A 27,563-nucleotide genomic window follows, 5' to 3' on the forward strand; every position below is an offset into this window, starting at 1 on the left:
AGTAGACAACAAAAATAAAACATTAAGCATACCATCAAATGCACAAGTAATAGAATAAAACAGATAAATTGGATTTCATCAAAATTTAAACTTCAAAAGACACTATATGCTTTAAAGAACATGACAAAAGAAAAGAACCCATAAAATAGGAGAAAATTTTTGCAAATTGTATATCAGATAAGAGATTTGTAATCAGAATGTATAAAGAACTCTTACAACTCCATAAGGCAAACTAGCTGTAAAATGAATAAAGAATCTGAATATATATTTCTCCAAAGGAAATTCACAAATGGCCAATGAGCACATAAACAAATACCCTGCATCAGAAGTCATTAGAGAAATACACTCCAAATCATAATCAAATACTGCTTTCACACCACTAGGATGGCTATGATCAAAAAGTCAGAATAAAGCAGGGTACAGTGGCACATGCCTGTAGTTAAAGAATTCAGGAGGACTAAAGCAGGAAGAAGGCTGGAGCCCAGTCTGGGCAACATAGCAAAACACTGTCTCAAAAGGAAAAAAAATAAATCAGATCACAAATGTTGGTGAGGATGTAGACAAACAAGAACCCTCATATACTGCTAACGGGATGTAAAATGGTGCAGACACTTTGTAACCGTCTGTCCCTTCATCAAATGATTAAATATGGAGTTTCCATATGACCCAGCAATTACACTCCTAGGTACACCTGCCCACATAGCAACCTGCACACAATGTTTATGGTACTATGGTTCATAACAGCCAAAAGGTGGAAACAACTAAAATGTCCATCAACCAAATGATTAAACAAAATACAGTATTATCCATACAACACAATTTTATTCGACCATAAAAAGGAATGGATTGATAATATGGATGGGCTTTGAAAACACCATGTTAAGTAACAGATCACATATTATCTGATTTTTTTTTTATATAAAATGTCCAGAACACAGATATCTCTCGAGACGGATCAACAGTTCCTTAGGGCTGGAGGTAGGAGGGTACACTGAGAAGTTAACAGCTAAAAAGTATAAGTTTTCTTTCTGAGGTGATAAGAGTGTTTTAAATTTTACTAAGAAAAGGGTTGTATATACCTATGAATATTCTTAAATACACTACATTGCATATATCTCAATAAAACTATTTAAAGCCAGGAGTAGCGGTACATACCCATAATCCCAGCTACCTTGGAAGAGGCAGGACCATGAATTCATGGCCACCCTGGACAAAGTTAGCAAGACCCTGTCTCAAGAACAAAATATGAACAAAAGGGCTAGAAGAGTGACGCAAGTGGTAAAACGTCTGCCTGGCAAACCCTTGCAAGGCTTTGGGTTCAATTTCCAGTAAGACAAAAAAAAAAGAAGGTTTAAATTAGATCATGTATAACACATCTAGACAAAAGTGAAAAAAGATAAATGGATATGGGTTTATTACACTAGTAAGATGTTCAACATTAGTTTAGATATATTTCTTGAAAATGTGTTCCAGAAAGTATACATTATGTAAGAGGTAATGAATGTTTGTGGGGAACTCCAAAGGCCCCATCCTCCCAGAATTTACACTGTAAGTGGCAAGACAGTGGGGGTGGGAGGGTTGAAATAGGGTCTCACTTTGTAGCCCAGGCTGGCCTCAAATTCGACTCTCCTGTCTCAGAGTGCTGAAATTATGGTATGTGCCAAAATGTGAAGCTACAAGACAACCTATTTATTTATTTTGCTTCATTGTGAATTGGCGGTATGGGGTTTGAACACAGGACCTTGAACTTTACCAGGTAGGCGCTCCACTACTGCCAGCCCAAAACCACATATTTTTTTAAATAGATACATTGTCCAACCTAGGATAGCTACTTCTGGTCAGATGGAGTCAACAGGCAGGAATTACTGTTATGCTTGAAAACAATGGTAAAAAAATATATACAAAATCTATGAAGCAGCAGCAAAAGACAGTGGACATGAGACACCAAAGTACAGTGATCACTGAGTGATGAAAAGTACCCAAGGGAGCCCAGCTTACTGTCTGGAGAAGGCCAAAGCACAGGGAGAGGGAGCTGAGTTGAGGGGCAGAGTAAAAGAGAGGTGAAGTATGCAGAGAAGGAGAAGCCAAAGATGTGCAGAGGGTGCCCCTACACACACACACACCCAGTACCCCAGGCAATATACAGAGGTCTGTACCTCCCTGAAACGATGTCTCCTGCCCCTTCACAGTCAGTCTTAGGTAACACACCCCTCATTCCTCAATCCTGGACTCCACCTACCACAGTTCAGAATTCTTCTATTCTAAAGAATAGATTACTTCAGCCTGTTCTAGAAGTTCATATGAATGGAATCATATAATAAGCTGTGTGGGGGAGGGGTCTGGCTTCATTTTGTTCAACATGATATTCTTTTTGCATGTCAGAAGGATATTCCATTTCACTGCTGAGTAGTAACACACTCTACAGTTGTAACACAATTCCGCTGATGGACATGTGAGCCATTCCTTTTTGTTGCTATGAATATCTTTTTTGGCAGTACTGGGGGGTTGAACTCAGGGCCTCACACTTGCTAGGCAGGCACACTACCACTTAAGCCACTCCACCAGCATGGAACTACAAATATTCTTGTACATGCCTTTTCACAAACATACTATTTTCATTTCTATTATGTAAATACTTCTTAGTAATATTTCTGGGTTACTTGACTGATTTTCAAAGTGGTTGTATTGTTTTGCATTGCCACCTGCACTGTATAAGAAAGAATTCTGGTTGACCCACATCCTCACCAGTACTTGCTGTCAGCCTTTTACATTTTAGTCACCACAGTGGATGTGCGCAGTGTGAATGAATGTGCATTTCCCTGGTGACTGGTGACAGTGCTGAATATTGTATGCACTGTGTTAGTCTTCTACCCATGCCTTCACCTGGTTACTTTTCGTACTGAGTTGTAAGAGTTACTTATGGATTCTGGATATAAATTCTCTGTCAGATATGTTTTACAAATATTTTCTCCCTTTTCTTTTTATTAATAGTATCTTTGATGTTGATAAGCAAGTTTTAAATCTGGATGAAATCGATGCTTTTCCTGTTATGGTTATTTATGTGTCAAGTTACTTTCTGTCTCTTCATGTCAGAATATAAATCATGGTTTATTTTATTCACCCATATATATCCCAAGAGCCTAGAACAATTCTAAACACTTATAATGTACTAAAATGAATGAATGCTTCTTTGTGATAAGAAATAACTAATAGCCAAGTTTTTACAGAAGAAATGAAAGACATCCAGGAGAGGGGCATAGTGAAGTTATGAGCTGGTAGTGATAAAGGCTGAGTGACAAACATAAAGAGATTCATTATACTATTCTATCAATGTTTCAAATGTTTCTATATGTGTATGTTTGAAAACATGCAACAGAAGTTCTGTTTAAAAGCATTTTAACACTTAGCCTAAACCAGCATGAACTCCCTTCCTTTAGACACAAGCCCAACCATCACTTCTTCTGCAAACATTGCCATAGAAAACAGCAAGGTCACCTTTGCTGCGGGCAGTAGTAAGAGCCCATCTTAAGCAACACACGTGTAGAACACACACTCACTCACTTAGGGAACACATGCACACGTCTGTTTACAGTGGATGTTCTGATGTGTATTTTTAGAGACAAAAGAATGACAACCACATTGATTGCAGGAGAAAATAATGAGACCCTTTATTATCTTGTATATAATGGTTCCGAAAATTCTAAAATAAAGGGAAAATTCTTCAACATTTGTTACTTCTCAATTTATTTTTTAACTTAATGAAGTCATCTAACATCTCCTGGCATCAAGAAGTAACAACAAGCACACTGAGTGCCTATCAGATGAAAACAACCACCGCCCTGTGATACACATACACTGTCCACTGGAATAACAGTCTACACGGCGATACACAATCATGTAATATAAACTAAGATCTGCACCTATATAAATGAGCAAAACTCACACGTCCAAGTAGACATTGGAACAAGTGAAATTTTTTGACTCAACTCTTGAAGAAGCAAAACCTTTTTTTACTTTTGCTGAGAGAGCAGGGAGGAACAGTTAAACATCTCAAGGGAAGACAGTACTAAGCAAAGCCTTAAACACACAGGAGGCAGTGGAACTCTGGGCAGACCAGAGTGCGTAGCTTTCCACCGAAGAGTAACGTACAAAGCAGGCAGCTAATCAACCCTGCCCAGATCACAGAAGGTTCCCAAAGAAGTGGATTTCATTCAGTAGTTCCAGAAGGAAGTCAATAAAACACTGCACCATTTTAGAAAGATTTATCAAGATGTAAGTCACACTGGAGGTAGAGGCAGTCTAGAGATAGAAAGAGCTCATAATAATTTAAGTTCCAAGATCTGGAACTAGGACAAAGTCAGTAAACAGGAACAGTTTAGTGAATACCTTAAAGTGATTTAGAAGGAATTAAATACAAGTGAGAGTTATGCTAACGTAAAATTTTTAAATTAGAAAAGGTTATTAGAATAAGTTAACATTACCAACGGAGATAGGGGCAGAGAAGTGTTTTTTAAAGAATTCTAACATCACCAGAATGGAAAAGTTCAAGGGCTCATTTTTTCTGACACAGATTTCATTCATTCATTCAAAAAATAAGTTACTGAAAACTTACCATACTCCAGAAAGCACCTGATTCTCTCAGTAACAAAGCAAAACAAGAAGGCAGGGACAGATTCACTGCCCCTTCTCAGGTGCACTTGAAACAGAGCAGAAAAATGACTTTTAGATGTCTTCCCAGTAAGGGTTTCAAGACTGAGAAGACTCAGTAGGCATCTGGACTATAATATAGCAGTATGTCTTATACCCAATCTTTAAGCATGAGGCTTGCTATACAAAGTAATCAGTTGCCCCTCAGCATATATCTTAACTGGAACACAAATCCTTAAGTAGTTGTTTCTTGACCAAAAAAATAAGTTACATGGAACTTTATTGTCTTCATTTTATGAACTCACTCAGAAACTCTCACAATATAAAGTCCCCACTCTAACTTAAATAGTTCTCTGCCATGATTTAAAAGAAAAAAATGCTGCAAGAAAGCAATCAAAAAACAGTCACATACTTTTCGGGAACAATAACAGAACAAGTCAATAGCAGCCTTCTGATGACACCTGGTGGCCACTTCTCATGGGAAGTCAGTGTTTTAAAGAGCATTTCAGGAAGAGCAGAAACTGAACAATTAATCAACCATTTCAAGTGCTAGCTGTACTACAGATAGCTTCATGTTCATCCCTTTTGTTCCATTCCTTATTCATTCCATCTTTAGTCTTCATTTCTAAGGGGTATACATGAAGAGAGCTGAAGCTCTTGCTCTCTCAGTGACTCTCTCTCACACACACACACGTATTTACACACTCACAAGCACATTCTCTCACTAATCTGATGATGCCACACTAGAACCCATCTTCTTCCTGCCTCCAATCCCACCTGCCCTCACCCTTCACCCTTCCTGGACACAGCTATACACAAGAATACCTAATGTCTCTTGTCCTTTTCCTATGAGGAGTCCAAAAAAGGATGACCCCATGCTAGGAGTGGTGGTGCATGGAGATAACAGTAGCTACATGGAAGGTGGAGGCCAGGAGGATAGCGGGGTTTCAAGTCAGCCCGGCAAAGTTAGCAAGACTTGGTTGAACTCAAAACCAAGATACAAAAGGACTGGAAGGCTTGGCTCACGCAGGAGAATGCTTGCCTAGCATGTGTGAGGCCTAGGTTCAATCCCCCGTACCACGTGGGGAGAAAAAGAGGATAACAACCAGAAGTTATTATGACCCTACTAGGGGTCCAGGTGAGACTAGCTACCTGTCTACTGTGAGCTGCAATGGCAACAGCAGAGGAAAGGGAGGATAAACAGAAGTTAGTGGATCTTATCTCTCTCAATCTGCCTTTTCCAACTGGACTTCCTATGAAACTGTATCATCACACTGCTACCTTATTCAAGTCCTCGCACCATTCTTCCCAAGGGAAGCTCTGTACTACTAGTGTGCATAATCTCAGGGCAACCAAAGGTGCTTTGCTCTACCCTCCCCTGCCACACCTCTCCCATCAGAAACATCAGTTCCTAAGAGAACACAAAACAGTCTCTGATCCTACAAGGAGTAAGATTATTCTTCCATGAGAATGCTCACAACTGCAAGGTGAGTAAGTAATTCTCTAAGAGTATAGTTAGCACCTTAAAATTACATTAACTAGATTGATGCCAGGGGCAATTTCCACAAATGCATGTGCCTTAAAGTCTGGTTTATTCACAATGGGACTAGTTCATGACACTTGGGTCCAGTAAGCCCAACTCCCCACTGATCTAAGTTGTAAGTTTGTAAAGTTGTTTATGAAACTACCCAGAAAGTGTCTGTGGTGGTTTTAAGTAACTCTGCAAAGGCTTTGTTACTTCATTCAAAAGGTGCAGCCTACTTCCCTACACTCAGTGGCCTACTTCTAAGAGACAGAAAACAGTGGAAGTGAGAATACTCCCACCAGTGCTAAATCCCAAACAGCACAAGCTTGCCACATGCCATCCCCATAGGATCATTCTTCCAGGGGAAGCCAGTAGGATGTAGGGAAGCTCCCTATGCAGCCTGTGGAGTGGCCCATGAGTGAGGACCAAAGCCTTCTCCCCAAAGCCAGTGAGGAACCTGGGGCTCCTGCCAACTGCTAGGGAAGAACAAGTCTTGGTAGCACACCCTCCAGACTCAGTTACTCCTTCAAATGACAGTTACCCTTACAAAACCCTGACTGCAGCACAGGACAGACCTAAAGCCAGAACTCCCCAGGTAAACCCATTCCCAAATTCCTAACCCACAAGAATAACATGATAATAAAGGCTTGTCACTTTAAGTCACTATATTTTGACTAATTTCTTATGTAGCAATAGACAACTAACATAACCCTTCTCTCCTTTCCATCTTGTCAAAAATATGGCTCGAGTTCACACCTCCTTTACATATATGTTACATACATTTCCCTCATATTTGCTCCAACTCTCAATAGGAAGCTCCTATACTAGTACACCAGTACTGAGGCACACAGGAAGAGGTCAAGAGACATTATTTTATCAGTATAGGTCATATGAAATGCATTAGAGACAAAATTCCTATCCATTTCAAAACTGTAATAAAATGGCATTTACATTTATAGCACTCCTACAATCAAAACCAGATCTGATATGGATTATGACAAACTGACAAAAGGCCTGGCATAGTAGTGCCCAGCTGTAATCCCATCACTCAAGAGACTGAGGAGCAGGATCACAAGTTTGAGACTATCTGGGCTACATGAGTTCCAGGATAGTCTGATACATTAGACCATGCATCAAATGTGTGTGTGTGTGTGTGTGTGTGTGTATGCATAAAATCAAGAATTATTAAAGAGCGATATGGTAGAACTAACTTTAAATTTCCATTTGTATGGTGTAAAGGAAATATCTTCCTGCTTCCTGAAAAATCTGCTCATTTTGGATGGAAGCATTCTGTTGTTTGGGCCCCTATGATCTACTGAGCAGGGGGGCTTGCCTCAGACTTAGCTGTATTAAAGGTTCCTTCCTGGCTAGGTTCAGAAATTTAGCAGCCTACTATTCTGGCATGCCTAACCTGAAGAGGTACCCCATGTGAGAAACACCTGTAGACGTCATTAGGGCTGAGCAGAGCACAGTCCTTTGGTCACTTTCACTACAAAACTCACCTACACCTAGTGGGAGGCAGTCAAAGTGAGGAGATATAGGCCTCTGGCTCAGTAACACAGCCTGAGTAAGTCCTGCCACCAAAACATCATGCATGCCATATCTAGCTAGATCCTAAAAAGAACCTTCTCTAGGCAGAATCCTAGGGCACTGAAGACATGTGTGCTCACTAGCCCTGGGAGTCAGAGTAAAGTAGAATTCTCACTCCAGTCAGTATCCAAAGGATACTGGTGTTTCCATTATCCAATTCAATTTTGCCTACCAGTTAAAAATTGAAATCTTTGCTGAGTGCATAAAAGAGAATTAAAGCAATCATCAAAACACCATATTGATAGGAATCAAACCACAGTGACAAAACAGAATCAAACATTCCTGTCCATAGAAGTGCAGGGCCTCAAACCTGTAATCCTAGCTACTCGGGAGGTAGAAATCATGAGGATCATGGTTGAAGGCCAGCCTAGACAAAAAATTTGAGAGACCCCATTCCAACCAATGGCTGGGAACTGTAGTACACTCCTGTCATTCCAACTATGTGGGAAAGCACAAGTAAGAGGATGGCAGTCCAGCTGGCCTGAGCATAAAGCAAGACCTTATCTCAAAAATAAGCAACACAATAAGGGCTGGCAGGAGGTTCTGAGTTCAACCCCCAGTACAGCCAAAAAAAGAAAAGATTCCTGCCCTTCAACACGATTTATGAAAATGTACCCACAGCAATATAAAACAGTGATTCACATGCAAAACAAACTGCAAAACTAGTTCAGTCATCATACCTGTTCCATCCATAAGTACTGTTTTCCAAATACAGCAAATTGATCCAGTAATAAAGTTAATTTTATGACCTTATTATCAGCCATCTCTAAAAAATATATCTTTCACAGTCAGATTTTACACAAAAACTTAAAATGTAGTATCTCCCTTCAAAAAGTATTTTTAAAGTAAAGGCCTTAAGAGTAGTTTGATTTATTTTTTTAAGCAAGAAAAATCTTATTGGAACAGGAATAAAGGGGTTAAAAGGAAGGAATGACCATTCTCTAAGGTAAAAATTGAAAAAATTCAATGTCATTAAAAGTAGACACTATTGCTTGTCTTATGCTATTTGAAAAAGATTGTTTTATTATCAGTGTAACTAATCACAATGAAACCATCTCTTACAACTAAAGACATTATAATGAATTTTCTTTACAGCTACAGAGAAATGGGATTTGCTGTTTCACATCAAACAGAACAGGCTGTATAAATTCTTCTTCCTATTTATTGTAAAATATAATTTTATCTATAAAGCCAGTCATGAAATATTAAAACTGAAACAACAGAATTTATATCTTTTCCTTAATTTAGTTTAAGCGGTCTATTCACTGAAAAGGGGGTGGGGAGGTTGCACGGGATGGAGCCCTCCTTTCTTAGTAAGCTCCATTAGGCCCTTTATTCTCAAGAATTTACAATGCAGCCATAAAAAAGCATGCCATAATAAAAGTTAGTCTATATTCCTTAAATGTTCCTTTCTTCTCTTTCAAAGAGCAAGAAAATAAAACACATATGAATGCTGAGAAAGGCAAAAGAAATTAGGAATATAAAATTAAAGAAACATAATATATTTACACTGAAAATTTTAAGCACTAGTGAAAAAGAACATTAATCTACAAAAAAGGAGCTCTTTGTTTCCATCTATACCAATAAGAAGCTGTAGGACATGGAAATGCATGCAACTTTTCTGAGCCTCGAATGACTTGTTTATAAAGCAAGAAGGAAGGACTAAGATTCCTAAATTCAGTGACAAAAACCCCTCACCGATATTGAGAAGCTGTTGAACACTCAAAAACTTTATTCTTAGAAATGGACTTGTTTCCAATTCCAACAGGAAAAATGGTATTTCCAAAATCTAAATCTGGAGGAAATTTAACAGAAAAAAAAAAAAAAGAACTAAAGACACATTGCATACTGCTCATGCTTAGACAGACTTATCAGGTCCACGAGAAGAGATTGAACACAATGGCTAATCAAAGAACTGCAGGGGAAAAAAGACTAAAAGTACTAATTTTGGAAGAAATCTGGAAAACACTGTAATTCCAAATGTCAATAAGCTAACAGACCATATAAAACTATCAAGCTTTAAGACATTTGGAATATAAATTATTAGGTACCAAAGATCTGAGTGTTAAGAAAGTATATTTAGAAAGGAGAGAAACTTCAGTATTAATTTTTTTAAATGAATATAGTTCTACCCAAGTCCATTTATATAATAAGGTTAATAGTTTTATTCCTCTGAGTGGTGAAATTACAGGTAATTTTTTTCTCCTGTTCCTGGCACTTTTCTATACTTTCAAAATATATTACTTTGAGGGAGAAGATGACTGAGTGGGAAGCTTTAAAAAAAAAAAAGTCTCTACACATTGTTGAACTAATGGAAAATGATGACTACTCTCAAGGAAAAAAGGGAAGTCTTTAAATGGAAATGCACTTTAAACTGTGGTCCTCAGATGAAACTCAGAATCAAAACACCACAAATAAAAGGAAAGTCAGAAGTGACTTACAATTACAATCAGAGATGTGTGAGTCTAATTTTGGCCAAACACCAGAGACACCAAAAAAAGCTAACAATGGCTTATTGAACTTCACATGAAATATGCACAAACAGGGGTGGGGTTGGGAGTTGGAGGAGAAGAAACAGTAGCACCAAGCATACCTAGCACCCAGACATGGTCTTCAATACTATTCCCCACTAAAAGGATCCTGGGCTCCTGAAAAAAATGGCCGATTCCAGGGCTACACAATGCAGATAGAGCGTCTTATGTCAGAAGTAGGGAGACACTTTTAAAAAGGGGTAAAAAGCAATGTGGCAAAAGCACAGGAGCCAGCTTAAAGGAGCTCTGACTGGCCTGATCTTGGATAGTTTGAGCAAAATAATGCAGTAGCACTAAACTGTTAAAAGTAGAAGTGAATATAAGCCCATTTCATCAATGACAGACACTAGCAGACAGATGGATGAAAGATGACAGGAGGGAGGGAGCAAAAGGGAAGAGAGGATTAAGGGATGACTCTGGTCAGAGTAGGATGCAGGGCCAACAGATGAATGTGGAGGGAGTGCAGGAGACAGAAAGACATATTGGCAAAAATCGTATCAGGCAAGAATCACCCATGGATAATAAATCTGAGGGCATTTTTTTTATATGGAGTAGAATGTTTGCATTCTACTTAAAGTGTCTCCCCAACTAGTAACTAGTAACTAGTACTTACTAGTTGCAAAGGAAAAAGAAAAAACTTAGCTCAGCAATTGCACAGTAGAGAAACTGGCACTATCTTCTTGCCTGGGTGATAAAAATCAATACCCTGAATGAAGGGCAGATAGATATGGCATGCCCCAGGTATGACACTTTGAGAAAGACACCACAACACCCATGCATCACTACAGCTGAAAATGCAAAACCTGCAGCTAATCAAGAGGAAACAGTAGGTACCCCATGAAGAGTGTTTTATTTAAAGATGAAAAAAATATGAAAAGGACTGCCTTCTTCAAAAATATCAATGTCATAAATGATAAAGCAATGAAAATGATCCAGACTAAAAGGAGGCTAAGAAGGCAAGAGTACTAAATAATGGATCCCATGCTGGAAGGAACAAAAATGTATTAAAGACATTTTAAGTCAACTGATAAAATGTACCAATGTAAAGCTATAAAACCAATAATAGTATCATGGTTATGTAAGAAAATATCCTTATTCTCAGAAGATGTCAACTGAGTGTTCAAGAGTGGAGGGTCATGATGTATTTAACTTACTCTCATATGTCAGAGGAGTGCATGTGTGTGCAGATGTGTGTGTGTAAAAAGTGTGTACATGAGAAAAAGATAAAAATGGGGCAGGGCTGGGGATGTAGCTCAAGTGGTAAAGCATTTGCCAAGCAAGGCCCCTGGGTTCCATCCCTAGCAACACAAAAAAAAGAAAGGGGCAAAATAAGAACAGATGACTCAGCATAAGGGTTATACAGGTGCTCTAAAAAGTTTTTCTGGTTTTATTTGTATGTTTTTCAATAAGTTTGAAATCTTTTTCTAGTAAAAAGTGAAAGAAAGGAAGGGAAGGAAGAAGGGATGGAAGACTGGCCTGGTTTTACACATATTGCTTACAAAGACCTCAGCAAAATCTCCAGTCACTGTCAGAAGGATCACAGGAATAAAAGCTCCCAGAAAATGACAAAGGTTTTCTCAGACCTGACAAAAGCCTCACTCCACATAATAGTTATCAGACCCCATGAAGACTTCCAAGAATCCAAAGGGTTTACCCCCAACTGTTTCTTCTCCTGACTACTGTTACCTATATTTTACTTTTTATTCCTTGAATTCATTAACACCCACGACTGCATGCAGATTGAATAAAAGCAGGTAAGATACAAAAAGGAAAGGTGGTATTCAGCTACTACTCCTACAGCAAATTACATTCTTCGTAGTGCCACTATGCCTCAGCACTAAAATACCTCAAACTTCTTGCCATTTAAAAATAACTGCTACAATCTGTCAATTCCTACCCACTGTGGTTCCCACATCAGCCTTCAAACGGTCCTGGGAGACACCACTGCAAACAGAATGTCACCCAAGAGAGGACTGCAGGCTCTTTTTTATATTTTGTAAAAATTCAATGGTATCAATTAGCCAACTATAAAAGATAAACTGTCCTCCTGTCCAAAGCAAGAGGATGTGAGATGGCACACCAGAATTTGTTAGCCAGGCACAAGCTGATACACTGTCATTCCAACCTGCTCCAGCACAGCTTTTCCCCATCAGCACTTGCTGTCTTTTGTACTCCAGACACCAGAGCTCAGAAATAACCAACATAAAAAGGAGCCGCAGTGCCTCACTGCCGAGCAACCTCCCTAAGTTCAAGCCCCAGTAATGCAAAACATCAAACCAAAACAAAGCAATATGGAAGATGCCATATTGGGGTCATCCTATGCCCATGTTAGTAGGAAGCTGCATTGGCACACCCTTAAGGATCACCATCCTTAATAGCTGAGAAAGTACACAGTACCACTGTGTTGCCGGAAGGAGTTCTGCAGCTGCATGCAGGTCAGGCATGCCCCAGAGTCATGAGAGAATTCTATCACTTTTCAAAAACCACTTTTCTTAGTCCTTCTTCCCTTGTTTTTTACCCAGCAAAACTATCTCCATCTTCAATTTTTCTCTAGGACCTTTCTCTCTGAATTCTGTTTTCTTGCTTTTCACACTAAGCCTGTATTAATGGTTCTAACATCTCACTCTCAATTAACTGTTACATAAGAAAATAATAATCTCCAAACCTTACTTAAGCCATTCTTTTTTGGCTATTTTAAGATATGAAAAAACATGAAAATGAAGTCATGTGAAATTTCACTACTTTTCCTTTATCTTACTGGCTCTTATTTATCCTGCCTGTTATCAGCTGTTAATAATTCAAAAAATAAAATATAAAGTTTGAGTACAGGCAGTCAGGAGAGGACATAGGACTAAATATGAGGTTAGACTTCAAAAGAATAAATCCTAAGCTACAAAACTCTGGCATGCCTGAAATAAGAAACTTCCTCTTCAGCTGAATACACAGATGTTTTGGGGAAAAAATTAAGCATTAACTTATACATGAAGAGGCAAACTAACCAAAATGATTACAGAGGTCAAAACTGAAATTGTACATAAGGCCAAGGGTTTAGGTGAATTCTATAACTTCAAAACTATCTGAGGAGAATGAGGGAGTACTGTGTACTTTCTCAACTATTAAGGATGGTGATCCTTAAGGATGTGCCAATGCAGTTTCCTACTAACATGGGCATAGGATGACCCCCAATATGGCATCTTCCATATTGCTTTGTTTTGGTTTGATGTTTTGCATTACTGGGGCTTGAACTCAGGGAGGTTGCTTGGCAGTGAGGCACTGTGGCTCCTTTTCATGTTGGTTATTTCTGAGGTAAAAGTATCTCTTTACACCCAGCCCAGGCTAGACCATGACCCTCCAATGGAATGGGGAAGACAGGCACACTCCACCATGTCCAGTCACTAGTTGAGATGGAAGTTTCCTGAATTTTTTGCCCAAGCTGGCCTCAATCTGCAATCCTCCCAATCTCTGCCTCCCAAGTAACTAGGATTACAGACTTGAACCACTGGACTTGGCTCTCAGCTTGTTTCTGAGACAGGATCTCAGGGACTTTTTTGCCAGGCTAGCCTCAACCATGATCCTCCTGTCTCCACCTCTGGAGTAGCTGGGACTACAGACGATCACTATTACATCCAACCCTCATCTTCCATATTCCTAAGCCACGAGAGAATGCAGCTGGAAGAAGAAAGAAGGAAGGAAGAGAAGAGCATGTGAACATTCTCCCTACTGAATCTCCTTTCCTCAAATACTAATGTAAATCAGAATCCAGCATGGCCTCCTGCACCCTTAAGCCATGCTATCTTCTCCCTAGTATTATCAGCAAGCTGTTTTTCTGCCAACAGCACGAGTGCATTCCAAGAATTTTATTTTAATTTCACTGATTTTTTACATCCATTGGCACTTCTTTCTTTATATATAAATTATGTTCACTTTCTTTCTCCTCTACTTTGTAGTTAATTGGTGCGGGGGTGACTGGGGTTTGAACTCAGGGCCTTGCACTTAGTAGACAGGTGCTCTACAGCTTGAGCCACATTTTGTTCTGTTTATTTTAGAGGTGAAGTCTCAAGAACTATTTGCCTGGGCTGGCCTTGAACTGTGATCCACCCCATTTCAGCCTTCAAAGTAGCAAGGATTACAGGCATGACCCACCAGCTCCAGGCTCCATTAGCATCTTTTCAGACCTATTACTTTAAAAGATTCACTAACTTTAAAAGATTCTGCTTAACACTGTTTGCAAAATTTTTACATACACTGTTTTTATTGTCTCTCAGTAACAAACATAGCCATTGACCAAACAGAATCCTAAACAAGGAAACAGGAAAAGGCTATACTCAAAACCCCATTAGGCATAGGTATCTGCCAGTCTTCATATAACTGCATTCATTTCCATTAATATTTTATGGATTAAGCACTGAAGATACTTAAAAGTAGCATTCACCATATGAACAATGTTTCCCAGAGTGTAACAAAACGACAACAGCAGCACCCAGAGTTACATTCCACAAGCGAGGAGTTTTAAACAAGCATGCTTCATTCAAATGTGTACTAGAAAAAATAGCACAGCAATCTGACTTCTCAAGACAAGGACAAGGCCAAGGTCATTGCCCCGCAGTATATCTCACTCCTTTTCTAACTTTTAAGTTACACACATTCTATGTCATGAAGAGAAATTAAGATTCTCAGCTCCAAGTTAACATGTCAAACAAGCATGTTCTGAAATTCAGCTCCTTCCCTGTTGCTGGTCACCTTTCACAGGGCATCATGAGATGTCATTTACCTATTTTTCACACCTCATTAAACTTCCAGCAACATACATAACACAGTCTGATAAAATATCCTAACTCTCTCTAACACTCTTCCAGATTCTGAAGACTGAACAATAGAAACTTTCTAAGGAGAGAAGGAAAACTATAAACCACATAATCTGCCATTCTTTTAGACTGGATGTGGTGGCTAAACCAACAAGGAAGTTAGCTCTTGTACTCTCAAGGCAAGCATTCTGTCCTGCCTCCTCGCATCTCAAAACCTCTGAGCTTCCCCATTCCCAATCCAGCTGACAGAAAAAAAACAAAGTCTAAGAGGCAGCTCCATCCTTGCTTGTTCAAAGCTTTGATTCAAAGTGGTATCAACAGCTCTCACTTATACCTGCTTAGCTGCAAAGGGGCATAAAAAAAATTGTAGCCTGGAGCTGTGCAACTAAATCTTGTGGAAGGCAAGAACTGATTAGGGTGGGTAGCTAGCCATCTCTGCCACAGAACAATCCAAAAACCATTCTGTCACTCTGCCATTAGTGAGGGCTTTTATGAGACTTACAAAAACCTTTTCTCAGAAATGCCAACCATCCCTCGGAAGAGCTACCTAGAGCTATTACTTGCACATTTGTTTAAGGGGGGAGGGATTAAAAATATTAAAATGATTAGACTTCATTGTTTTGGACTGAGGGAACTTCTGACAAGTCCCAACAAACTGGAGTCACTCATCCTCCATCCAACTGAAACTTTAGGGAAATAGGCTAGTTTTGCCTGAAAACAGGAGACTCCAGTCTACCTGAATCACTGTAATAAGGAAGTTTCCTCTGCTTTAACCCTTATTTAAAAAACAAGAAAGTAACTTGACTAATAATGTATGCTACTAAAAACATTAAAGGAGGAAAAAAACAAGAAGCTTGAAGTACACTGATGTCAAGTAGTTTTTCCTGCGGTTCTGTCTCATCGTTCCTGCCTTTACAAAGCCCTCGGGCAGCTCTCATTCTGTTTTACGATGAAGGCTACCTGATTCATAAATCACACCCTAACAGAATGTGCTGTATTCTGTCTTTTGACAAAGACAGTATCAATCCTTTATAAATGTAGCTAATTACCAAAAGCATGAATCCCATGAAAAGAGTCAAACTAAGAAGGTCTCGAACAGAGACAAAAATCTGTACTTTCCAAGAAGTCCCTGGGGATTCTGATGAGCTAAATTTGGGAACCACTGAACTAAAGTACCTCCCGATCTTTAAGAGCACAAGTAGACACTTAGTGTTCACTAACTGAACCTATAGCTATGGTGGAGAGGAGAACAAGGGAAAAACTAGTGCACGTATTGGGGTGTGGGGTGAAATCAGGAAGGATAACAAATGCATTTAACCACAGCTACCATACAGGGGTTCTAAAGACGTTTGCCTACATCATAATTTGCCACAGGAGGCTGAAATGTAGTAGAAATATTACAAACTCATGTATGAAAATGGAAAAATGACACCTGTTGAAACTATTCCAGGAATAATGGCGAAAAGGAGAAAGAAGAATGATGGAGGGGATAAACCCAATTCCGATATATTGTAAGAAGTTCTGTAAATACCACAATGTACCCCCAGTACAACAATGAAAAACAAATTATGAATGTCAGTTTTAGCACATACTGCCCTAACCTATAATCTTCAAATTCAATGGTGCTACACTGAAATATAATGAAACACCGTCCATAAGGAAACCAGATTTTGTACCCGAAGATTCTTAATGAAAATCAATTTGATCTTATTTTTGAAAGACTATAACTTCAACTTCCTTTCCTTCAATGATCTGAATTTTCTAAGCTAGTCTACGGCCATACCACCCTGAACACGCCCGATCTCGTCTGAATTTTCTAAGCTATTTTTAAAAATACATTACCACCTTAGTTTAAATTATAATGGTTTTATAATTATATTTTAAATTAGCATGTATTCCTTTAACTGGAATTCCTCATCCAATAAGAACTGATCCAATAATCATATGTCAAATTCTGATTCACAGTTCACAATCAGAGAAAGCAAAAGTGAATTGTAACTTCCAAAGAAGTAGGTTGTAGCTTGTTCTAGGTTTAAAGCACAAAGCTTCTTTGTATTTACTGAGGTTTTTTCCATCACATTCAGTACCTTGGTTACATGTAGTGATTATGCTAGTGTTACTCCAAACAAGTTAAACAATGTCTTTTCCCTGCCAGTAATACTAGTGTTATTTCAAATTTGCTAAACAATGTCTTTTCCCTATCAGGCTTCTTATTACCTTACAAGTCATTATTTATAATTGTTTTTTAATGCAACAAAAATACCTCATAAGGGAAAATAAAAAGAGAAGTATAAACATCAAAACACATACAAAGTGCTCAGAATTAAGACAGAGATTACCTGGCCTTAGCAAAATGTGACTGAAACTAGAAGAGCTGAAGTACCTGAAATGTAGGTACTTGCTCATAAGGGATCTCAATCACTACACATGTCTGAAATGCAGACATCCCTGCCACCAAAGGACTTGCATGGACTGTCAACTTCTTGGTAAGGGGCTGAGTCTGTCAGAAAGCATGACATTCTATAATTACAAACGCTGACAGTTCTCATGGTTTTGACAATTTTAGCACTCTGAATATCAAACAAAAAAAGCAAGTGCTATCTGATTCCACAGGACAAGTAATTTGACACAGGGCTTCTACAAGCATATTTTTATTTTTCCTATACTTATTAATTTCAAGAGGTGACTATGATACCTTGTTGGCTTAAGCTCATAAGTGATATTTCAGAAAAGTCCCCATGATATGAGATAAATACTACAAAGGAAAACAAAGTTACAAAAGGCTAGGGCAAAAAAACCGGCAAATGGTGATTTCCCAAAAGTACCCTTTTTTAGCAACAAATTGCATAAGCAAAGAAGTATAACTTCCCAAGCCCTGTGGAATGATACTGTCTTTTCTAAGGAACTGGAAGACAGACTTTAGGGAAATCATGATTGTTGGTTTAAAAACAAACCTAAAAAGACAGAGTAACTTCAAGAGCTGGGTGCTGTGATGCATACCTGAAATCCCAGCTACTAAGGAAGCAAAAATTGGGAGGATCATAGTTCAAAGACAGCCAGGGCAAACAGTGAGACCACCCTCCCCCAATCTCAAAAAATAAGCCAAGTGTGGTGGTTCACACCTATAATCCTAGCTATGTGGGAGGCATAGGTAGAAGGATCAAGGCTCAAAGGTCAGCCCTGGGAAAAAAATGTAAGACCCTATCCAAAAGGCAACTAAAGCATAAAAGGGCTGGAGGAAATGACTCAAACGGTAAAATTTTGCCTAGCAAGCATGTCGTCCTGCGTTCAAACACCAGCATCACTCTAAAAAAAAAAAAAAATTAACAAAAAAGAGAGAGAGTAAATACACCTTTTTATCATTATTCCTCTATCTTGACTTGTCTTTGTTTTCTTTCAGACATAACTGCTTTGTCTGTGTGTGTTTCTCTTCTGACTCTGCATGACGGTGAAGAGTCAGACTGCCTCTCCTGCTTACATTCTGAAAGCAGGGAGAGTAGTAATGTCTCCCAATGCCTCTCCCACATCTCTGTGAGGTGCAGACGTTTATGTCACGGCACATAAACTCCACACATAATGTAGTCAGATCAGCGCCTGGCACAGAGTAAGTGCTCAGTAAGTGTTAACCATCACTGTCATCAAAACCAGTCTTCCTGACAATCCTGAGAAGATACAGCTTTGCCACACTACTCCAAGACCACCCTCACCACCATCAGACCTTTCTCACACACACTGAATAGTCCCTATGTAGACAGACTTACAAAATCAAAAAGAAATGTCTATCTATAGATACAAAATAGGACTTTAGTTATGTGCAAGGTAAGTGGCTCCAGTGGAAAAGCACCTGCCTAGCAAGCATGAGGCCCGGAGTTCAAACCCCAGTACTGAAAAGAAAAGGAAAAATCCCTCTTGAGTACAGATCACAGTTTAAAACAGACAAACACTCTAAGCCCAAGGCTTTATGCTATGCAAGCACTCTACCTAGTCCTACCTGCTTTCATTGCTCTAACCTATCTGTATTCCTGTTATGAAATTTTGTTTTGCACGTTTCTGAACTTTAACAAGGGAAAATGTTATACACATTTTCTACATGCAACTTTTTTCCCTCTCAAGATTATATGTCATTATTTTTGAGGCAGGGCTACATAGCAAGTAACCCACACAGGTACCCTTCCTCAGGCACCCATCCCACCCCCAGCAGCTAGAATTACAAATGTGCACCACCATGTCTGGCCCAGTATTCCCTTTTGCAAACAGTGTGAATTTTGTACTTGCATGTGTCGTCAGCCACTCAGGGGTTTCCCTAGGGCAGTGGCTTTCAAATTTTAGTATCAAATCTCCTAGAGGGCTTGATAAGTCAGAAACCTGGCCCATTCTGAAAGCTAATTCAGTAGGTCTAAAACTGAAACCCAAAATTCTGCATTTTGAACAAGTTCCCAAGTAATGCTAGGAAACAACGTGGAACTACTCTAAGATAAATACTCAGATCCAGCCATGGCGGCACAGGCCTGTACTCCAAGCACTCTCAGAGTTGAGGAAGGAAGAGTTGAAGGGCAGCCTAGCCTACTTAGTGAGACTAGTAGCCTCACTAACCTCACTTTTTTCTTCACTCAGGGGAAAAAAAAAAACTAAGGAGAATTAATGAGTTGGAAAGTACATGCATCTCACTTACACTAGATAATTTCAAAGTTATAACAATTTACACTCCAGTGAAACCGATGGTAGGGACCCACCTCTCCCTGAGACACTGGGACAAAAGTTAAGCAGTGTCAGAGCTCCGTTGAACATTGGTGAAGTACTGTTACTGATAAGCCTTTCTTGTAAGCATCCTTATGAAAGCTCTTTTTTTGTTGAATAGCGTTGAAGGCCTGTTACTCATAGGTCTTTGTTTGTAAGCACCCATTTCAAAGTCTCTGGAGAGATCTTGGGGGCTTGGGGAGACTTGACTCCTGACAGCTGATAGAGTCTTCTATGGGCACCTGCTGCCTTGAGCGAAGGACTGCTAACCAGGCAGCATACTGATACCAAAAGCACGACGCCAGCTCCAGGAGGTACTGCCCCAGTAAGCAGCTTGTATGGGACTCAACTTAACAGACCAACTGCCACAAGTGCCATTTCTATCCAGGCCAGAGGAGGGAGCAGGTCAGACCAATTGAAGACTTGTGGTTGGTACAAACACAATCCTTTATTTGCACAACAGTCCGTACCATGACTGGGTCAAGCATGAGGGGCTGTCATGATTGGTGCAGACACTCTTGTCCCCTCCCTCTTCTGTCTATAGAAGCAGACTGCTCAACCTACTTCTGAGCAGCTAGGAGATACCTATTGTCCTTGCTGCCCCCTAATGTTTTAACATCAGGTTCCAATAAAGGCTTTCTCTTGGGTCTTGCCCATCTTTGCCCAGCCGGTAACATAAAGAAAAACAGAAACAGCAACCCTGGCAACAGGGCAGCAGGGAGGCCACCTTGGCAAAACTGACCAGAGCAGTGGGGGCAGGCAGCAGATGCAGCAGGGAACATCTACTGCACTGACAGTGAGTGGTGGGGATGGGCTAGCAGAGAGACCCCTCCTGCCACAAAAGCTGTAACACAGCATGGAGCCCTGTGCCTCCTCCCTGTCATGGCTGTCACCAAACCCAACGCCTGAACCCATGCCGTTGCCTTAGCTGTCAGGAGCCTCGGGCTGACTGTCGCTGTCCACTGTCATCCACTCTACCATGTGCAAATACCTGCAGGGGCCTGATAACCGAAGAGGCTTCTCCTCACCTCCTCACAATTTCTAGCTGGGTGGAACAAAAGAACGCCAGCCAGCTGGTGTCATACCAGCTGTACCCATGGGCAGGCATTTTACGATGGTGCCACCCTAACGTGTAGGAAACGATACACACCATTTTTGTCTTGATTTCACTTGCAATCTCCTACTTAATAATGAAGCTGAGCATTTTTAGTCAGGTTTCCTTTTGTGAGATGCTCACTTGGTCTTCTTTCTTGTTCTTTTTGATGTGGAGTCTCCTGCACTTCTGAGTGCTAATCTTTTATCAGCAGTATGTACTACATGCACCTACTCTCCCCAGTGACCTCTGATCAATTTCTTGATAGTTTTTCTTAATAACACAAGTTGTAGATATTAAAGTCAAACATGTTGACTTTTCCCTTATGATTTGTGGCTTTTGTATCAACGCAAAAACCTCTATTTACTGTGCCAGAGTTAAACAACTATTGTCCTGGATTGCTTTCTAAAAGTTTCATATTTTGCCTTCAGTGTTTAAGTCTAATTGACCTGTAACTGTTTTTTTTAAGTGACACGAATTACAAATGAATCCCACCCTCACGAATGTCCTATATATAAGAAGCACACATATAACCAACTATAATTTCAGGGAGGACACAAACAGTGTATGAGTAAAATATTATTTAGATATTAACCATTACTTTATTAGGTTTATTCTGCTCTTTCACTGAGGCAAACAAAAAAATGAAATTCTTCAACCTGAAAATCAGACAATGATACTCACCCCACCACACTCAAGGAAGGATCCTTAAATGTCCCCCAAAATCTCATTTAAGTCTTATCGTAAAAAATAAAAGAGTTAAGTATTAGGGAATTGGGGGGAAAATGGCGTTCTCAAATAGTCCTGATTGAGTAATTTCGGTTGAGTAATTTCATGAAAGTAATTCTGAACACCTGAATGAAAAGCCTACCTTCTTTGAGCCATCAATTACCCTTTACAAACTGTATCAAACTGTATGTGACCATAACTAGACAAAATGTGTGCTTAAGAATGTTCAGATAAAAACGGGGATATGGGGTGGATATTCACCATGGAACTCTGTAACAGAGAAAAACTAGAAGCAACCTAGTATCCAGCGATAGGGTAAGTTAAAGATAAAACAAACATGGCACATCCCTATTCTTGAATGCTCTGTAGTTTGTACAGCTGTGAGACAGCCATATGGAATACTGATGCTACAGATTGTTTGTGCAGATGGAAAGCTGTCCATCATATTCTGCTAACTTATAAAAGCAATTAACAAAATGCACGTAGCATCTTCATTTAGTCATCAAGTACTTACCGAGTGCCTTTGAGTGTGCCAGGTGTCAAACAAGTCACTGGGAACAGAAAGCAAAGTGTTCCCCGCTTTACAGTAAGGCAGATCAGATCACTCTGACTGGGATATTAAAGGCATTGCCACTTTGAGAAAAAAATTATGTATGTAATATATCTAGCAATGTTACCCATATGACACTGGTAGGATACTTCTTACCCAGCTCTACAGACTATCAAATGGATAAGCAACAGGATCTCAGGGGAACTACCTTGTGATGAACTTATGTACATCCATTTTCTACAAAAAGTGTTCTAGGGACAATTTTAAGAAATGAAGCACAAGGGCATGAGTACAGAGTTCAGTGCAAGAATGCTTGCCTGACATGTGTGAGGGCCTAGATTCAATCCTCAGCACAAAGGTTCTCTCTCTCTGAGCCAGGTGCAGGCACACACTTAGGTTTAGGCTAAAGCAGGAGGATACCAGTTCAAGGCCAGCCTGGGCTACATAGTGAGTCTCTGTCTCAAAAAAACAAAGAACCCGTGGTCTATACTGTTTCCTTGGCCAGGCAATATGGCCTCCTCGCTCTTATGATAGGAATGGGCGTTTGCTCTTTCAGCCGCTCACTGAATTCCAGCGTGCCAATCGATGTATTTCACTTAGTAGTAAAGTTTAACTCTTTAATGGGTAAAAACAAATCGCAGTTTGTTTTCGTGGAAATCTTTTATTACAAAGTTACATAGTTCTCCACTCTTTTAAAATGTACATAGAATATAATTAAATGTTTTCTTGATGATCCAGGATCATCAATTGTGTGCTGGGCAGAAAATCTCCACTGCTCTGTATGAGGACAACAAAATCCCTATTAAAAGAACTTAACTGAGGGCAAGGGCAGTGCTACTGTAGTTATAATACAGTGAGGGCTGGCTTTGTACAGCCTCTTTATGAAGCATTTACCCACATGCTACCAATTAGAACTCACCCAAACTCTGCAAGAAATGCACATTTTACAGATGCATCTTCTGAAATTCACATAGGTTATGAGACTTACCAGCAGCCACACAGCTAGTAGCCACAGGGTTTTCAAAACCAAAACCCAAACCTCTCAGTCCTTATGAGATTAGGTATGGAGTTGGGGGGCAAAGGACTGAGGATCCTGGAAACAGCACTGAGAAGGCAGACCCCCAAAATATAAAGGAATGTGCTACATTTCTTTTTTGGGTGGCCAACAGTAAGTGAAACATTTGTCCCCCTGGCCTGCAATATGTGGAAAGTGGAACCTTAGTTAAACTATCTGCCTCTGTTCCCCACGGTAACCTAGTAAGGGTAAGAATGCCAACTTTGTCATAAGCAAAACTGTATCTTGACCTGGAGGAGCTGCAGAGAACCATAGATAGGGGCTAGAAGGCCATGATTCAGGATTCGCCCAAAGTGCAACAAGTCTTTTGAGAGCTCTGCCTCTGCCAATGACCAATGAGCTATGCCTGTGGAGTAGTCAAAGTCACTGGCTCCCTATGGGCTTCAAAAATAAGACTACCCCCACCCCCACTAAAACAGGTCTTGTGTCCCTGTACCAAAACAAGCAGTTACCTGGGAAGCTTCTATACAGCTGTGTAGTCAGCTGCAAGACATTCCTGAGAGCACACTGCTCCCACTAAGCTAGCAAGCTGCAGCACGATCCTGTCCATCCTCTCTGCAGCCAGTGAAGTCTTTGAGTGGGAGTTAAACCTAATTCCCCCTGCTGGGCATGGCGTACCAGCAAAAGATCAAAATACACAGGAGGAAGCTTCTAAGAATAGACAGGCAGAAATGATACCCACTACAGGGAAACAAACCAAAAGCCAGCAAAGAGAAACACTACACAAGGGCCCATCCTGGAGTCCTGAGACTCGCTCAGAGCAAAGTAGCCATGGTGGACCCCAAGCCCAGCATATTGAAGCAGCAGTTTCTGTTCTCTCTTGCCCCCTCTACCCCAGGGACCAAGTCAATTTGTACAACTTTAATTCCCATCCATACACTGATGATTCCTAGATGTTCATATCTAGCCAACAGCTCTATGGGAACCAGATCCAGAAGTCCCTCTACATCTTCCACACACCCATCAACTTCACCCACAAACTTACTCCTGTTCTGTTTATTGCAGTATATAGCCTTACAACCTACCAATACCTAAGCCAGAAACCCTTAACATCCATTAATAGGGCGATGGCTAAATAAGCTACCACATCTGCAATACTGATTGTTGCACAGCACTTACAAAGATGCAGATGTAGTACCTACGAAGCTCACCAAGACATCCTCAGTCTGAAACTCCTCAACAGTGGTTACCTCTGAGAAAGGGAACAAAGAAAGCAATGGATTTGCTGTTTCACAGGCCTTGCTGGTGTCTCAGTGACTGGGACTCCATGGGACAAAAGGCTACATGCTTCCTCCTCAGGTATAGAATGCTTTCAGGTGACTGACTGCCCTCCCTACTGGGACTTTACTATGGTCAGAATTGCTTCATGGAGGGAAGATGATAATGTTGCCATTTGCTTTGTTCATATCAAAAGAATAGGTATTTCTAGAAAAAACACAAGGAAACTGTTAACAGTCTCTGGAATGAACCTAGGAGTCTGACTTCATGCACTACTTGCATCCTTTATTGTGTGCACGTATTAGTTTATCTATTGCAAACAAGTGAATAATTGAAGGGAGGAAAAACTTTCTTCCCCGTGGAAAGGCCCTCCACAGTACGGCCGCTTCCCATGCTGCTCTGCTCAGCTGTCAGGAACCATGACTGTCACCTGGAATGCCCTCCCCGCCATGGTGCACCAGTAGGCACCCAGAGTTCCCCTCCCCCCAACTCCTATCTGAAGCAGCCTACCCCTTCATGGACTCCAGCACACATCACAACAATGTGTGTTTCCCAACAAGAATGTAAGGGCAATGTATCTATCTTAACCTTTAATTGAATCCTGAATAAATCACAAACTACCATCAGACATGGGAGAATCTAAGTGGGGGTGGGAGGGAGAAGGGAACCTTAATTGCTGGATAACTAAATGCTTAAGTATTGTGGAAGACAGTGTATCGTGGTGAATAAAAATATGGCCTCTTCAGCCAAACTGCCTTGGTTTGAATCCTGGATACAATATTTAAAGAGTTGCATGACCTTACACAAGCTACTTATCCTAAACTGACTTTCTCATAAGTAGATGAAATGTAGTAGATACTTCAAAGGATCCTGGGGATTAAAATGAGACTATGCACAATGTTAATGCAAACTAAGAGCTCAAAAACATTAATGCTGTTGTTATTTCATTGAATTCTGTGTCTATTACTTTTTATTGTTCCTTAGTATTGAGTTCTTACAATTTTAGAATCTTCCAGTTTTCTGGGAACCAAATTGTTTTCTGAGAACCACATTGTTACAAGAATAACATTACATCTGAAAACTAACCAGTAATAATAAAAGTAGTAATGCTCAAAAAGGGGGGAGAAATGACCCAAACATTGTATGCATATATAAATAAAAGAAAAAAATGCTCAAAAAGGAAAAATGAAACTTAAATAGCATTGGAGACCATTTTATATAACCTTCACCTACTCCCCCAAAGGTTCTTCTTCCAGAGCTACACTTCATGATTTAAGGGAAGCAGGTAAGTCCTTTGTACTTTGATACTGTCATCAGTTTCTGTTTCTTTCTCACCCTTGCAGGGCTATTTCTGGTTTATGTCCAGGTCATTGAAAATGTTGCGCAATCAACAAATTGGTTGTGCCTGGGCCACAACCCTCCCATTTGCACTTCCTCACATGGCTGCAATGACAGGCACTGCCTGACCCAGCCACTGACTGAAAGGGATTCTAGCAAACTTTTTGGCCAGGCTGGACTTAAACCATGATCTTCCCAATCTCTCCCTCCAGAGTACCTGGATTACAGGCTAGAGCCACTGCTCCCGTCCTAGGGCTACCTTCTTACTTTGAAGAAACCCATTCTTAGGTAGGTCTTCGCAAGAAGTAAGCTAGAGAACATCTACTCTTTCTGCTTCCTAGAAATTACAGTGGTTTGGTCAATCTTGTGTTCTCATATGGAACTTTAAATGCTAGGGGAAAAAAATGTCACAAAAATGCAGGGGCAATTAAAACTTTCCAGTGGCAGAAGAGAGTCAACAGTCCAGCAACAAAGGTGGCAATTTCTGCCAGCAGCAAAATCCTAACCAGACTATTAATGGGATATGACCTAGGCTGAGACCTCAACTGCCAGTCCCTTCTGGCTCCATCTATTTTTCAAACCCACTTTTTTAGCCTTCTCTTCAATTCTGAAATCTGTCTATAGTCCTTTTCTGTTTAAGTCAGCCAGAGTTCATGTCTACAGTTGACAACCAAGAATCATGAGTGGTTCTTTGACACTGTGTCCCCCTAGCAGGTCGCATTAACAGCAGATTGTACAGTCAATGCCCACTTATCAGCTACATCTCCACAATCCATTTCATTTTACCCTAGTGCAATGACTGGCACAAAGCAAGTAATAAATCCTTCCTGAATGAATTTCTTACCTCCACTAGTAATCACTGTTGAGGGGAAAAACAGTGGAATGGCACTATGCATTCCTATACATCCAGTGTCGAGTACTGCCCAGAGGGTGTCAAGGGACCAACTGGAACTACAAAGTTTTACTTAATTCTCTTGGTCATGATTTACAACCCAAGATTCTTCCCACCACCTGAGAAACAAAGCACTTTTAAGATGAGACAAGAACCAAATCAGGAGTCTATTTTGTTAAGGTCAAGTCCTCCTTTAATAAGACAAACCGAATTAGAATGAAAGTTGGGGAAATGTCCCCTTGGCCAGATGAACACACACTGATGTTTGTGACCTAAATCAAACACTATTTCCTGCAAGGTTTCACCCCTCCCCACCAAACGATTAGGCATAATTTCCTTGTGCTCTATTTCAACACTCAGGAAAAGCTACATGGGTACACCTGTCTCCTCAGCCATATCTGAGTATCACCTGCATATTACATGATCTCAAAATTACAAATACATTAGTGTCCAAGTCTATTACTATTCTTGCACCTAGAAATGGCATCTGGCATAAAGCAGGAACCAATGTTTTTGAAGTGGAGCCACTTTGCTTGGCTTAAAAAGGTACCAGTTCAACTCTCTGCCCTATCTTGCAACTTTCCTGTAAATCTGAAAATATTCCAAACTAAACATTTTTTAAAAGGGCACCAGAAGCAACTGTACTGTCAGAAATTATCTCAGCAGCTATACAAGTCATGCAAGACATCGACTACTGCAGAGCTTTGCTGTGTCGGAGAATTTAGTAATTTTGTTCCTAACTTGAAGAGAGTAACAAATACTGGAAATCTGCATCTCAACACTAATGCTAGTCAAGTTATTTAATGAGTGTGTTTGTAAAATGGGACTAATCC

The 27,563-nt window shown here is 40.1% G+C and overlaps 1 protein-coding gene across 5 annotated transcripts in view; it reads right to left on the bottom strand.

Annotated features, from left to right (window-relative positions):
• The window catches only part of Znf407 (zinc finger protein 407), a 447,403-nt gene that overhangs the window by 396,743 nt on the left and 23,097 nt on the right, over window positions 1–27,563 (bottom strand). The window lies entirely within an intron of this gene.

Source organism: Castor canadensis, chromosome 4 (assembly GCF_047511655.1).
Source record: "Castor canadensis chromosome 4, mCasCan1.hap1v2, whole genome shotgun sequence".
Lineage (NCBI taxonomy): Eukaryota > Metazoa > Chordata > Mammalia > Rodentia > Castoridae > Castor > Castor canadensis.